Here is a 12807-nt window from a genome sequence, read left to right as displayed (position 1 = left end):
GCTGGCGCTTTCTAACCCGCCGCTCCCTCCTTCCGCATCACTTAGGAGCGCAGCGGGGAAGGCGCGTGGAAGCCTCCAGAAATGTATCCGAGAACTAGATTTAATGCGCGCATATATCGGTCTGAGTCTTGCTGGGGCTGAAGCTAATCCAATCGCCTTTTAAGGGAAGTGCTACTAGACACAATTGCATCTCTTCTGGGAGATTTAAACGTAAACCACCACGCATGCCTCCACCCCAACACCCCTCCATGCCTTAAGTTCACCGCGCAGGGCAGGTGCGCAGCTGCCTCATCTTGCAGACACCTGATGAGAGTTGTCTTCCTCAGGCAGTGTGGACTTCTGTGCAGTTGAAATTGGGCTCATCCTTGATGTTTTCCAGGATGGAAACGTCTCACTCGACCTGTGATATGATTGTTTATGACTCATGGAATCTCTCCTCCTGTATCAAGATTTTGCAGAGGGCTTTTCAAGCCCGGTTTTATTGATTTTATAGAACGAAACTGTTCTCATCCAGGAAAGGGCTAGACGTTGACCTCCTTAAAGCCAGAGCTGGAGGTAACCAATAGCGTTTGCCTTCCCCCTTCCCATAGCCTCTGCTCTCCAACTGTCCCCGGTAAGGATGCACCCACCCACCTCCACGCCGCAGCCCACTCCTCTTATTTCTGACATTTGGCTGCTTTTCAGAAATGATCTGAAATACTAGGAAGAGACTTCTCAGAGGCCATGAGAGTTCGACGTTGATATGTGCCTTGGAAAACTCCGTTTCCATCGACCTCCCTCTCCTCCCAGCTGGCTCTTTTCTCCACCCCAGTATTTTCTTTCGAGGTACTATTCAGCAAAGCCGGCAATTTTTTATTACGCTGTGGTCAAAAATGTTTGCAGAGGCATTCCCCTCCCCTCTTATACGCTGAAACTGCATTTACTTAGTTGACAAAACTAAAGTGCTTAAAGTTTGCAAAATAGAGAAATATCTACAACCCTTTGCCAAATTTTCCTTTCCTTATTAGATGACTTACTAATTCAGTAATAGCTGTCCCATTGTGGTTGAGTGGAGAAGAATCCAGCCTATCCTTTTAGTGGAACTTAAGAGGCGAGCAGTTTGGTGGAAAGCGTCGTTACAGCACTCCTGTGGCCAGAAGCGTTACTGCATGCCTTTCTGCGCAATGCCATCTCTTAAGGTCCTGCCTGAGTCCTCTTAGGTATCAGGCAGAATCTCTTTATGTCAAGATTTGCTTTGGCAAAATCTCTTGTAGCAATTACCATCCACATCACCAAGCACTGACATATAGAAATCCAGCTTTAAAGTGTGCAATTGTAACTTTTGCCAAACTTTCGATTGAATAAAATTCAAATGTTTTCAAGTACATGTAAATTGGTAAGGTCATAAATAAAGTGTGTGTGTGTACACACACACACACACACACACAGAGTTAGAAAGAGAGGATATATATATAGTTTTTTCCCCTTTCTCAACAGATGTCTCTTCCCCCTTTCCAAGTTTCTGGCTAAAATAACTGCAGTCCCTAAGAGTGACCACACTATCTGTGCCAACAAAGGGTATACTGTGTTTTTAATTAAAAGTGGAACTACTTAAAGGGCTGGCTAGACAGTGTAGGGTGATAGTAGCTTTTCCACTTTGGAAGGAAGCTTAAGGATTGCATTGTGAAGAGCATTGAAATGAATAGAGATCTAACTCCAGTCCTGTGAATTGTCCCTCTTCACAAACTTAAGCTGGTTTTAATTGATCTCATGTCCGCTGATTGATCCTCCACCAATTGTTGTGCCTACCAAACAATGGGCTTTCCCAAAGAAGATTGATTTAAATGAGTTCCTTGGTGAGTGCTTGACTACTAGCCACACTATGTCAGCAGTGACAGTTGACATGCTAGAGCCTATTGTGGTACCAACATTACCCTTGCCCCTTTGTTTTGGGTGGTGGCAGTTAAATATTACTTTATGGGAAGAAAACTGATTAGTACTCTACAAAAAAGGTGTTGTAGCTTAGAAGATCCATTATTTTCTTGGTTTTGTGCTACAGTGTGGGCGGCAGTTGTACCAGGATTGGTTAGGTTTACTCTGGGACCGGATTTTTTTTTTTCTTCTTCTTCTTTCATATTCCATCTGCAAATAATCAAACCTTCACTGTGGAGCATTCTCAGAACTCCTTTGGCATTATGTTTAGTCTGCTCTATGATCTCAGATGCTCCATAATATCATTTTCTTAATGAAATAAAATTCTTGGCAGAGATCAGATAATTTAGTCAGTTAAAATCAATTGCATCCAGTCTGGAATAGAGAGCAAATGTATTATTTAACTCTGTGTTTTATTTCAAAATATAGCCAGAGACTTGAGAAAATAGAATGTTGACCTCCTCTATGTTAGGACATTTCGTATAGAGGAGACTATCATAAACACTAGTCACCTACCACATTTTCCCTTTTGTTTTGAGTATAAAACAATAAAGTGCATTTGATAATAACCAATAAGGTCCAGCTGCGATTTTTTATTAATTAGATGCAAACATAAGAATAATTTCTCTGTAGAAGGGAGACACATGCCAAAAATCTTGAAAAGCAGATTGGCAACTTAAATTTTGTCTACACTATAACAGTGTTAAGATTCATTGGCCGCCTCAAACCCCTTCCAAACATAGTTATCATTAGCTACTGTTAAGCTTCACTGTGTAAGTCTTGAAACCTCTTATGATTTATTTGTATGGCAAATGAAGTTATTTGCTTAGCTTTATTTTTTGGAATGGTTGGAAGCCACACTTCAGACTGCATTACTGAAAGGTAGGTAGACAAATCATAACTTTATTACGGTCTCCTAGAATTTCTCCAGCTTGATATGAAATGACTTGGATGTCTTCCATTTTGGTTTCTATGCCTACTCATACTTTAAGCAGGGAAGTATAAAAACTTCATAATAAAACTTTTTAAAAGCAGCAAGTCTGAGCCAGCTCGATGGCACAGTGATTAAAACAACTGGATCTCACATGGCTAACTACATGGTTCAAGTCCTGGACTGGCAGTTTTGAGAAATAGGCCAGGAGAGTATGTTGTGTGAGTCTAAAATTTCCCTTCAATGTAGAAGGGACTGTGTCATGGTTATCCTCCCTAGGGGGTGCGTTCTTGCTCCTCTCCTACCCTCTGTTGAGTGCATGTATCCTGTAGCAAATTAAAAAAAAAATGTGTGTGTGGGGGGAGTGGGGCTTCCAAACATAGTTCTGGTTTCTGGTGGTCTGATGGTAGGGGCATAGTATGACAACTTTTCCTGCCTTATCCTTTTCTAGGAAGCCTCAGCTTCTCTTTTCTCTGTAACATCTCCTTTTCATAAAATTAGATTTGGCTTCTTCCATGAAAACAAAGTGGTTATCACAAATAGCATGGTGTTTCTGGCAGTGCGGTTGGGGAAAAACATAAATAGTTTCTCTTGAATGTTCTAGGGCTAAATTAATTTTTGTTTGTGTTTTTAAAAACTTAAGCACTTTGGGGATAATTTTTTACAAGTACTTTATAAGGAGTTCATTTCTTATGGTATTCAAAATACCAAATGGCACATGGGATATGTTAACCTATGCCTAAGTGGAAAAGGCTTCAAAATACATTTTGTGTGCTTGAATATTTTAATAAGTTTCAAAGTATTTCATAAAGGCTAATGTGATGTTTAACTTTGCAACATAAACATATTCTTTTTGCTAATCAGTTGACTTTTCTCAAAGTGTAATTGCTTCAGTTTTTATGGCCAGTACCTCCCCAGTACAGGGAGGTTAGAAAATTGCTGTGCTTAAACTGACATCTCATTTTGCCACTGAGATTTGGAAGTGATTCAGAATAGGTGACGCTCTCTTTGCCTCCATTTAATTCTGGCTTCCTTTATCCATTTTTAAAATTCAGCTTGAGTAGAGTGCAGTGCTTGCAGAAATCACCAGTTGGAAATGACACTTCTAATTCTTTAATGCAAAACCACCTCTCGATTTATTCAGAGCCAGGCTACCTGTTTAAGGATTACCTAGGTGGTTTTTTTTTTTTTTACTGCTTTCCTTCCAACTGACTGTAAACCACTTTTATTTCCTGGAAACAAGCAATTTTATCCATCCCAAGTTCAGGAAACGGAAGACAGACAAATCTTTTGTTATGAGGCTTCAAAACTTCTCTGTTCGAAGGAGGTGGTAAACTTTGGTATTAAAATTAAGGGGTTTTTTGGGGGGGCTTTTAGTATTAGTGTTCTTTATTAGTGTTCTTTTTATTGTGTTCAATTTATTTTTTCTTATGACAAATAAGTATTGTACATATTTATATAGTATAGTGACTTTTTTTAGCACATGAATAGTGTAATGATCAAATCAGGATAATTAGAATATCTATCATCTTAAAATAATTTTTCAAAATTTCTGCATTTTTTTCCCCAAAATGTTATGAAGTTCCTTAGTACTCCTCCATCCCAACCCAGTATCTGCAGCAAATAAGGAATGACCATTGGGTAACCACAGTAATTGTAGGTCCATATTTATAAATTTTCATATTTTCAGCTGGAATAGATATGGCAGGTGCTAATTAATACTCATATGAAATAGGGAAGGTGCATATAAATATAGGAACATGTGTGTCATGAAGGCAATGAAGGGATGGTATGACTGTTGAAGATTGTGCTTTTAGAACTAAAAATGACTTTCACTAATTTTTTCCAGGGTATCCCTTTCCTCTTCTAAGGACAGGAGCAGAGGCAGAATAAGAATGAGTATGGATGTTATTGCTACTCTTTCTGAGACCCACGTTCCCCATTCTTTGCTCCTCTGAGAGCTGTCTGTATCCATCACACTCTTCAAGTTCACTCCTGTCCTGCTAGTCCTGAAATCTTTACATTCCTCCTCTTGACATTGTTTTATTCATTCTCCATTCCATTATTATCTGGCTTCTATCTTCATACTATTATTGAAGGCAATTCCTTTCATTAATTTTTTTTAATTAAACTTTTTATTTTCTTTCTAAGATCAGTCTTGGGTTCACAGCAAACTCGAGCAGAAGATACAAAAATTTCTTAAAGGAGTTTCCTAATGGTGATCCATACCGACCTCAAAGCCAACAATGTTATGATTCTGTTACTCCTTCCTCTGGAGATGCATCTATCCCCCCCTTCAGAGCCCTTTCTTCACTGTTGCTCTTCTGTTATCCCCTCATTCAGAGTAGGTATAGGCTAGTATTTCTTCACCTTTATTCTTTTCCTTAGGAAATTTTTACCTTACCTATTTCTCTTTCTTCAACTGTTACTATTTTCATACACAGTCATCTAATTCTAGCCTTATTTTTTTGATCTTCAAGTTATATATATTACACTCAGATTTCCTACCTACTGCTTTGTAGATGGATAGTTCATGCACATTCAAATGTGACAACTTCTTTCCTCTTCTCTACCCTCTCCCAAATGTGTTTCTCTGCTTGTATTCTGTATTGCTATTCAATGCTGGGAGCCTCAACTGTAGTCTTTGACTTTTCTATTGCCTCCTTCATTATATTGGGTTGTCAAGAAAGTCATGATGTATTTTTTTTCTATGTAGAAATGCATCATGACTTTTCTAACAACCTAATAGCTTAAGCTGTACCATTTAGTGAATCTGCCTCCAGGAACTTGTTTACACACATCTTAGGCTTTCCATTCCCAATGATATTTTCTAGCTCAGCCCTCATAGACTCATCTCCAGCATCTTCCTCCATCCATTACAGTGCTGCCACACTGAAGTTTTCTCGACCACAGATCAGATCATGTTACTTCTCTACTAATAAATCCCAACCCTCCAGGCCTCCATATTGACTGCACAATAAACACCAGCCTTGTTCATGTGGCAGTCAAGGTTTCCCACCATCTGACCACAGCATGTTTTAACCTTCCGCCACCCTGAAAGCAGTATATGCCGCTTAAGCTATATTACTTCATTTCCAAGTATACCATATGTTTTCATGCTTTTGTTTTGTTGAGCATGTGGCAGTGCCCTGATAAAATGCCAGTGCTTCTAGGAAACCTCCTTGGAATTTTCTGCCTTCCCTTCTAAACCCAAAGTCAATGATTTCCTTATAGCATCTTAACATTTGGTGCTACCCCTAGGGAGCTCTTATTTCCCCCTTTATTCTGGTTATTTTACCACATGTCTCCTCATCATATTTGTAGCTTCTCTAGGGCACAACTATGCCATATTCATCTTTGCACTCTTCAAAATAGGCCAAATAGAGTGCTGCTTCCACAGATTGTAGTTAAAACCAGAAACCACCATTGAAAGAGACTTTGCTTGCTCTTAAAATAATTTCGATGACTTAATGAGAAATGTTTTTTCTTTTGAATCCGAAATTTCTTGCACATAATCAAACCTTGAGTGAACAATTAAATAAATATACACTAAGGTATAAAGCATCCCTCTCCAATATTGTCTGTTGACTACAGAACTTCAGAATGTACTAGGGCTAGTTTATGTATCCATATACCTGTTTGTTATTCAAATGATAGAACATCCTAAGTGGTAGGTGATTTGGGGGGTAGAAGAGAAAATTCCGGAGGAGGGAGAAACCTATATTTAAAAAAAAACATTTCTACACAAGGATAATAAGTAATTTTTCTATGTAAACACTTGGCCCTTATGAGTAAGTAATCATTGGGGAAGGTACAATAAGATGTTTACCTTCTTAGAAGGCATTCATCTGAATAACAATAGATAAATTAGTAAAAACATTTAATCTGGATTGTTATATTTGCATATTTAGTATAATACAGGTATGTGGACGTATGTATGAGAGACATAGGTGTGTGTGTCTTTAGGACAAGCTCTTCTGTAGTGTAAAGGGAATACATGGTTTCTTGGTGTGTAGTGTCTGCCAGATCACTGACATGTCACTACCTATTTGACTTACAAGGAAAGTGAGCTGCTTACTGAAATAGTTTTGAAAATGCCTATCATCTAAATGGAAGGGAGCTAGAACTACATGGAAACTTGTTCCAGACAGAGTTTGTTCTAAGAATTCACTGTTTCCCATCCCCCCCCCATGTGGTATGCTTTTCAACATAAGCATTCATTAAATAAAAGAAAGAAGTCAGCTTAAACCCATTCAAAAATCTTCACACCATAGACTTTACTGAGCCTCAGAACTTTGACTCATAATTAAGCTAATACAGTTACTGATATTAAGTAAATAAAAGTTCAGGGAATAGGGTAATTAAGGGGCAGAACTGTAAGTCTGTTTTAGTAAAAATTTGCTAAAAATGTATGGCAAGTATCATTCTTTATGAACTATAGGAATCTTTTTTTATTTAAATTTTGTATACATTCAATCACTATATATCATTACAGTTTGCAAAATGAATTTTCCCATCATGAATGCACTGTATATTGGTTCAAAGATATTACCATACTCATTATTGACAGATAACTTTCCATTTTTGTATCCCTTAAATGTTTTTGCTTTCTTTTCCTCTAACCTTTCCCCACTTTTTGCTTTTCTCCCACGCTGTTTCTAGTATCTACAATTATTCGTGCTTTTATATCTTCCAGTCTTTGTTTTCTTCTACAGAGTGCAGACGTTCTGTATAAAGCGGGGACAGTGCTTCTCTTTCAGAGTCTGGCTCGCTTCGTTTAGCAGTAAATCTTCCATATTCATCCACTTTCTATCACATGCCAGGGTCTTTTTTATGGCTGAATAGTATTCCACAGTGTATATGTGCCACACTTTTTCAATCCATTCATCTGTTTGTGGACATTTGGGTTGGTTCTACATCTTAGGAACTGTGAATACTGCCATAATAGAGGATGTGCAAGTACTTTTCCAACTGCATGTATTCCTATCCTTTGGGTAGATACCCAAAGTGAAAATGATGGACCATAAAGTAGTCCTATTTGTAGGTCTTTGAGGAACCTCCGTATTGTTTTCTGCAGCGGTTGTACTAATTTACATTCCCACCAACAGTGTAGAAGAGTTCCCTTTTCACCACAGCCTCATGAACACTTATCATTTTTAATATTTTAAATTTTAGCCATTCTAAGTAAGGTGAGATAGTGTCTCATTGTGGTTTGATTGGCATCTCCCTTATAATAAGGGATGTTAAGCATTTTTTCATATGCTTTTTGTCCGTATGTCTTCTTAGAGAGGTGTCTGTTCAGCTCATTTATCTATCTAGGAACCCTTTTTATTTATGCTCTAGTAGCTAGAAAATATGTGTGGGTATGTGTGCATGTGCACAGATGCTGGTGCATGTGTTCATATCTGTGTGTATATTGTAGTTACACATTTCTTAATATAATCAGTTGCCAATAAAAGATAGAGAAAAGCTATTAAATGTTCCTTCAGGGGGCATGGCCATGCTGTAATCTCTTCTCCTCTATTCCCCCCTTGGGATCTTGGGCATGCAAGCACACGTGGCTGGTGTGAGTTTAAGCCACCAGGTCTAGGACTCGAACCGCGGTCAACTACATGGGAGTTCAGCGACATAGCCATTATGCTAACTGCTGGCCCCTCGAGGGAAAATTTTATGATCAACTTAAAACCTTTAAATTCTCTTCCCCGTTGATCAATATTAAGAGTGCTTATAAATTAGCAGTTGCTCTCTTTAGGACATTCTTTTGAGCAGCTTCTTAACTTGGGATCCAGAGGTGGGGCTAGGTTTTTCTAAGCTTCCTGAAATTAGAAGAAGAAAAAATTTGTGCTTTTTTTGTTTGTTTTTAACTTCTGATGTGGGGTTGTACTGAGAAGATCTAGAACTTTTATTAGCTTAAGCATTGGTTAAAGAACTAGGAAGTGAATCTTCTTAATTAGCATAAGCCAAATGGCTACTTCAAATTGATATAGATATTTGTATTCTAAAAATGCATTTGCCTGGTGTGGGTTTTCTGCTAGGAAAATAGAATACCACGCTGGAAGTACTACTTCGAGATTTATTTTAATAAATAATTACTTGGCCAGTAATTCCTTACTCAAAAACAACACTTATTAGATGCTTCTCTCCATTCCCTAAAGATTTTAAAAAGTACAAAATAAACGCACAGTGTAAGGGGTTTTGTTAAAGCTCATATGGTCTAAGTTTTATCTTATTAACAAAACAGCAATGTGTAGTTTTTTAGATAGATGTTGTAATTTTCCGGCTGATGACATGCAGTGCTGATATGACTTGATACATCTTGCTGCCAGTACAGAATGGCTAGAAGCAGGGCTTAGTACACTTCAATTCTGGCCAAGTGGGTTTCTGCTAGACCCTTGCTTCTATATCAGCACATTTTAGAATTTTTGCAATGTGATGGCTTTAGTTTCTCACATGTCGCTGGATACAACTTGCCAACCAACCACCTCAGCAATTAAATCACACAGACCGATAGAGGGCACACTTTGCATTCTTTTCCTTGTTCTTTGTTCTCTGAAGTTCTGCCGGATTTGTGCTTGCTTTGCTTTGCCCTGTTGGTTCAGGTGATGAATCTGCTCTTCTCTCTCCATTGACACTGTGATCATCTAGGCGTTGTCATGGGGAGGGAAAAAGAAGGAATGAATATAAAGAGCTTTGAGTCTTACTGAGCATTTTTGGCTTTAGTCTCACATCTCCTTTTGACAAGACCTCATCAAAAGGCAAACAAAATCAACCTCACAGTTAACATTGCTGAGACAGATGTTAACACTAGAGGTTGAGTTAATGTGCAGGTAGATTCCAGCATCTACAATCACTTTGAAAAACATATTTATGTTTTACATAGTTGTGTATATATATGCATATACATATAATTTAATTATTTTCCATAAAATGTATGCTTAAAAATCTAAACAATATGTAATCTCACCCCAGCAGCTTGTAAAGTGTGCTGGACATGTACGTATGCATATCCAAAATCCCAACAGGGTAAATAAATGGAGGAGGAGAAGGGATTGTGGTGTGACCATGTCTCATTGAAGGTGCTTTTCCCCTCTCTCTGCCCTCTGGCAAAATTAAAGAAAAAATGCATTAAAGCAGCCATGATCCTTAGTTCATCATGTCCTCTGGGTAGTTCTTCTAGATAAAAGACAACTTTGTTGAAAATTCTGATTCTTGATATTCATTTGTTGATACTTTGAAGGCTTACTTTCTCTGGGTGTGTATATCTTTAATGATCATATTTATAGGAAATGTTGAGGGACTTTAGCATTAGTTCTAGGCCTTTTAAGTAGATACGAAGATGTGCTAGAAAATGGCTGTCAGTTTGATGAATGGGATCAGCAAACTAGCTTAAATATTTTCTATTCATAGTTCTGGACATTTATCTAATGATTTGAGAGTAAAAAGAATGATCCTACGCATCACTTCTTTCCACCAATGAAAGATATCTTGTTGCCACCCTCCTTCCTCCTCATAGTGAAGTGGAGAAACTTTGTTAGGGTCAGGAGTCCAAGTAATCTGAGAAACCACTGGTGTCTGATAAGTGGACAGTAGTGGTTCCCAGAAGCACTATTAGTGGGTTGAGGTTAGCATGTTGTGGAGTCAGTGAAGCCATTTGCACCACTCCTGGTGGTCAGTAGTCATACAGTGGCTGATGTGATTCTTGACTGAATCCTGTCAATTATGAAAGGTATTCTTTGCCCCCTTATTTAAATAATAAATATCTTGAATATTGACCTAGAGCTTAAAAACTACCTCTCAAATGTAGATTGTCCAAAATTATGAATTTAGTGAGATTTTGTTGCCTTATACAGACGAGAATTAGTTCTTTGCAGCTACTAGTGAACTTGACATAATTTTGATAAGAAAGTGACTCAAGGGACTAATAACATCATAAAGGTTTTTGGCAACATTCTAGACATCAAGAAATATTTTTGTTAAATTTAGAAAGGTTTGAAGAAATGGGAGTGAGCTGGATCTATTGATTTGTTTAATAATTTTCTCCAGAGGATGTTTATATCTGCCAGAGACAGACAGACAGACAGACAGACGGGAGGTAGGAAGAGTGAGAAAACACCACCCAACCCTATGGGGAATGGTCATGCTGCAATCCTTTCTCTTTCACTTCTCCCTTGTTTTGGGATTTGGGGCATGTACACATGTGCACCTTGTGTGTTTCTCAAGCTGCTGGGTCTGGGACTTGAACTGCACAGTTGACTATGTGGTATTCAGCCACCTTAACCACCAGGCTGAGGGTGTCCTCAAGGCCATTTTTTAAAGAGCTAAGACCTGTTGTGTGAAAAAAATAAGATGACATACTCTTAATTTTTGGAATTAAGGAAAAATGTAAGTATTTCATAAAAAGGAAGATCAAGGTTTATATGTAGAAAACTATCCATTAATGGAAGAAACTCTTAGTACTTTACATCTTTGATTTTGGAAACTTCCTTTTTCTAACAGCAGAAAGCATTTCTTGAGAGTGTTGTATGTAAAGGACGTCTAAAGATCAAGCACACTGCGAGCCATAATATGAACCTCTGTAATGTATGTGGCATCTAATGGGAACTTAGAAACATAAATTCTTAGGAATAACTATTTGAACTCAAATTATAAGACTCTTTTCTTTCTAAATCAAGGACACTAAACAAAATTGCTTCCTCAGAGTCTGCATCATATACCTCTGCACCATCACATTCTAAACTTCAGTAATACTATGGATACTGAATTTTGATTTCAAATCCATAAAAAAAAAAGGCATCTTAATTCTTACACAAGCATGTTAAATTGTAGAATGTTTTGTTATAAGTAAGTTTGAGGAAAAACAACTATAACCGGTATTGCTTATGCCATACAAATATTTTACTTCCTTAAATGAGGTTTATTAGACTGGATTATAAAGAAGTATTTGGGGCCAACCCATGGCATGGTGGTTAAATGAGCTGGATCTTACATGGCCAACCATACAGTTTGAGTCCTGGACTTGGTGGCTGAAGAACCAGGTCAGGCACATGTGCTTGCATGCATGTTCAAAATCCCAGAGGAAGGAAATGGAGAAGGGACCATGCCCCATTGGGGGAGGGAGTGCTCCCCCTTCCCCACTTTTCTGCCTGTGTCTCTGTGGCAAGCACATGCAACCTCTGGCAAATTAAAAAAATAATAAGAACAGTATTAGAAAAAACTCCGTAATATTATCTGGCAGATATAAAAGCACAATAGGCTCAAAAATCCTTTTGGACAAGATAGAGAGATGCAGGTACATCATCTTACATTATTTGAGTAATGGATTGATGTTCACTTTGCGGGAATCCTCTAGTGAAGGACTCTGTCTTCAGCCTTGTTGGAACGACCTGTTCTTAATGATTTAGTTGAAGACATGGAAAGTTTACCACGATTTTGCATAATATGAGATTGAACAGGGCATTTAAAATGTTGACTGGTTGGTTAGAAAAAGATTTTATGGCTGGGAATGACAGGATACATTTATAAATAAAAAACCCAAAAAAACCCTAGAGTTTACTTTTCAAAATCAAAGAACCAATTGTGGAAGAAGAGAATGTTGGATACAAGGGTCTAGCATTGATTTTTTTTTTTTTTCTTGACTCCTTCTGAAGTTATGTAAAAAGAATTGACTACATTAAGAGAAATACTTAGATTTTAAGAATAAAGCAGGTAAGTCCCCAGCCCATGCCAGTCTTCTGTTCTAGATGTCATTACTTTCCAAAGTACATCAGCAGCGCACGCGACTCCTGTATTCGTTTCCCAAGGCTGCTGTAACAGCCTAGTACCACAAACTGGATGACTTAAAACAACAAGTTTATTTTCTCACAATTATGGAGGCTCAAAGTCCAAAATGAACATGTCCCAGAAAGTTTATGTTCCCTCTGAAACTCTGGGGGAAAATTTTTCCTTTCTTTTTTTTTTTTTTTTTT

General features: G+C 37.9%; 1 protein-coding gene across 1 annotated transcript in view; it reads left to right on the top strand.

The window, feature by feature from the left end:
• Positions 1–12807, top strand: part of RSPO2 (R-spondin 2) — a 175287-nt gene that overhangs the window by 1636 nt on the left and 160844 nt on the right.

This window comes from Tupaia chinensis, unplaced genomic scaffold (assembly GCF_000334495.1).
Source record: "Tupaia chinensis unplaced genomic scaffold, TupChi_1.0 Scaffold145257_1, whole genome shotgun sequence".
NCBI lineage: Eukaryota > Metazoa > Chordata > Mammalia > Scandentia > Tupaiidae > Tupaia > Tupaia belangeri.
The sequence above is the reverse complement of the archived record's forward strand: the minus strand, read 5'-3'. Positions and strand labels throughout refer to the sequence as shown.